Raw genomic sequence first — 3,319 nt, 5'->3', positions numbered from 1 at the left:
AACTCCTGTATTTATTGTAGCAGAGCCAATAAATAAGTCTATGGAATTTTTTTCCCTTCAAAGTGACGCTCAGTGTCACAATAACATGGTAAAAACAAGAGTATATTTACAAGGGATATTTATGAAGATGGATAAATAGCACTTGATCCATTAGAGTAAGCATCAGGGCTAAGATGGCTCCAGGGTTTCTGGCTTAGAAAATTAGTGAATAGTAATGCTCTTCCTTAGCATAGAAAGTTCAAGACAAGATGAAAATGTGGTAAGGTGGAGAAGATAGTGAATTCACCTTCAGTCCCTTAAGGTCAAGTTACTTGAGAGACATCCAGGTGGAAAGTCTATCAAATGCAGGCGTTCAAGATCAAAATAAAATTTATTCAGTTTTGACTTCTAATTGTTGAGTAAACTGGGCCTTGGCAAATAACCTTGGTTTCCTTAGGAATCAAATGCTTCATCCTAGACAAGGAAGAATAAAAGGAAATTGTTCTACAGTAGAGTTATGACACATCCTCAAGAGAATGATGTTGACAGTTCTATAATCATACAGTCTGAAGCAGTTCCCAGAAGACTATTAAGTATACAGAGCCTGACAGAGAATCCTAATACTATGTTTCCTGTCTAATGCCTGTAAAAACGTGATATATGGAACTATCTCCTTCAACTGTGCTCAACTATGGAGATTATTAACACTTACTTTACATATTTTTATTTTTGTAATTGTAATGATGAACACACATTGAGGTATGTCTTCCTATTGGCCAACTCAGTTATTCCTCATTTCTTTTTAACATTTATCTTCTATATGAATATGTTTCCACCTGTATAATCATGTAGAGAAAAGGTTTATAACGTTAACAGAAATTACACTAATATTTATTATAATACTGATAATGCAAATATATTCAAATTTATATATTTTAGGCTTTGGGGTTCTTAATTTTACTTAAAAGTATTAGAAAATAACACAACTATCTGTAATGCCACTCTTTCATAGAAAGATATAAAGTAAAAAGTGAAAATCTAGCTCTCCAGAAGTGACCACAGCTAACAATTCTTGTAATTGTTTTAGTTCTCCCAAACATTCTCAATAGGGTGAAGGAAAATGATCTCGGGTAGAATAATGGAGGTATAAGAAATAAAAAGGAAATGCAAAAAGGGTAAATATGAAAGACTACCAACTGGTTAAAGCTACAGTGTTAACAAATCATTGTGGTGTTTATAATATATCTGGATGTAAAATATATAAAAATAGAGGAAAAGGAGCCAGAGGAGTTAAAAAGTGTTAAATATTGCTTCAAATTTTTTGCATTGTACTGGACCTGGTCTAATATAAGGTATATGATAATAAGTTATGGCTGTCTTTTAAAATATTTTTTAATTCATTTTTATTGAATAGTAGTTGACTTACAATATTATATTAGTTTTAGGTATACACCATAGTGATTCAATATTTTTATAGATTATACTCTATTTAACTTTATTATAAAACAATGACTATATTTCCCTGGGCTATACAATATATCCTTGCTGCTTATCTATTTTTTACATAGTAGTTTGTATCTCTTTTTTTAAATTTTTTAATTTTTTTTTACTGTTTCAATATAGTTTTATTAGCAGTTATTACATCAAAATTCACATTTATAGGATCCAAAGGACTGTCTTAGAAAGTTCTAAAGTATATGTAGTTAGGTTTTAACAGTAAGATAGAACATATTCTCATAGCACACCCCTTAAAAAGTCAAGAATAATACTGAGAATTAAGTACAGTTCTATCAAGAACTAGAAATGAATTCTGTGTGCATAGAGTCACTTAAAACAAAGTTCCTTGTAAGTATAATACATCTATGGATGTGAATTTCAGTGGCAAACATTAACTTCCAAACAACTGACACCAAAGGAATTTCCAATCAAAACACAAGCATGGTGGCTTTCATTCAATGTAGAGCTGTGATAATTCTATAAAGAGACCCTGAGTCCCTAAGTCCTGTAATATGATTTTACCCTGTGACACTAATGCAAAACACATCAACTCTAATGCACAGATTCTGCTGCATCATGATAAAAAGATAGCCCTTATCTATATCAGAAAATGCTGAGTTGTCCAGTGCAGTATAGGCTGGTCATTGCTGATCTACTGAAATTCTACATCCTCCAGACTGAGCAGTATTGTAGGACTTACAAATATTACATTTCATGCCTAATATATGGAACTAGACTGTAGATTTTCCATTGCAATCATTGCAGAGAATATCCACAGTCATGTTCTGATATTCTGATGGCATAGGAGTCTGTGCTACCTCGTCATCCAGCTGTCTCCAGTACCGAGTCATATCTAAAGCAGAGTGCATATATAATGGACATCTGTAGCCTTCTTTCAACATTTCTTCATAACACGTTCTGTGTAAAAGATGTCCACATGGCAAGACATGAGCAACAGTACAGATGTGTGAATGTCCTGCAAACATATTGGACAATTCTGCCGGGAAACATTTTCAATACACTTGTGCTTTCCTTGGAGATTTATTGTGAGGCATAAGTTACATTTCAGACAGTGAAAAAAAATCTTCCTTTGGACCAATCCTACAAATTCCACAGTTTTCACAGTGATACTGTTTCTTGTCTTTGTCAAACAGATGGCACATACTAAAATAATGTTCTCCAAACAATGTGCTACATTCTCCACAAGTCTGTTGTGCACGTTGGATTTTTTCACAGTTTATGCACTGCACTTCCTTTACTTTAAAGTGATCTAGCAGATGATCTTCATTGTTATCATGACACAACTGGCAAGAATAAAGCTTGTCACAGCATGGTGCCTTCAGGAGACATCCTCTGTCATAGTGCTCGCAGCCCCGCCGCCCTTGCGCTTGCCTACGGGTGCCGTCTTCCCGCGCCGAGGCCGCCATCTCCTCCACCTCCTCCACCTTCCCTCAAATTCCACGGACCCTTCCCCCAGGACGAAAGCTACGCCCTGAGAAGCATCACAGCTCTACCCTACCCCATCCTGGGTACAGCTCCCCAGTAGTTTGTATCTCTTAATCCCATAACTTTATATTGCCCCTCCTCCCTTCCCTCTCGTCATTGGTAACCACTAGCTTGTTCTCTATACCTATGAGTCTTTTTCTGTTTTGTTGTATATATTGATTTGTTTTATTTTTTAGATTCTACTTATAACATATGGTATTTGTCTTTTTTTTTTTTTTTTTTTTTTTTTTTTGCGGTACGCGGGCCTCTCACTGTTGTGGCCTCTCCTGTTGCGGAGCACAGTCTCCAGACGCGCAGGCTCAGCGGCCGTGGCTCACGGGCCCAGCCGCTCCGCAGC

At 35.9% G+C, this 3,319-nt stretch overlaps 1 pseudogene; it reads right to left on the bottom strand.

Annotated features, from left to right (window-relative positions):
• Positions 1-2,117: 2,117 nt before the first annotated feature.
• Positions 2,118-2,903, bottom strand: LOC132419564 (RING finger and CHY zinc finger domain-containing protein 1 pseudogene; annotated as a pseudogene).
• Positions 2,904-3,319: the final 416 nt, after the last annotated feature.

This window comes from Delphinus delphis, chromosome 2 (assembly GCF_949987515.2).
Source record: "Delphinus delphis chromosome 2, mDelDel1.2, whole genome shotgun sequence".
Lineage (NCBI taxonomy): Eukaryota > Metazoa > Chordata > Mammalia > Artiodactyla > Delphinidae > Delphinus > Delphinus delphis.
The sequence above is the reverse complement of the archived record's forward strand: the minus strand, read 5'-3'. Positions and strand labels throughout refer to the sequence as shown.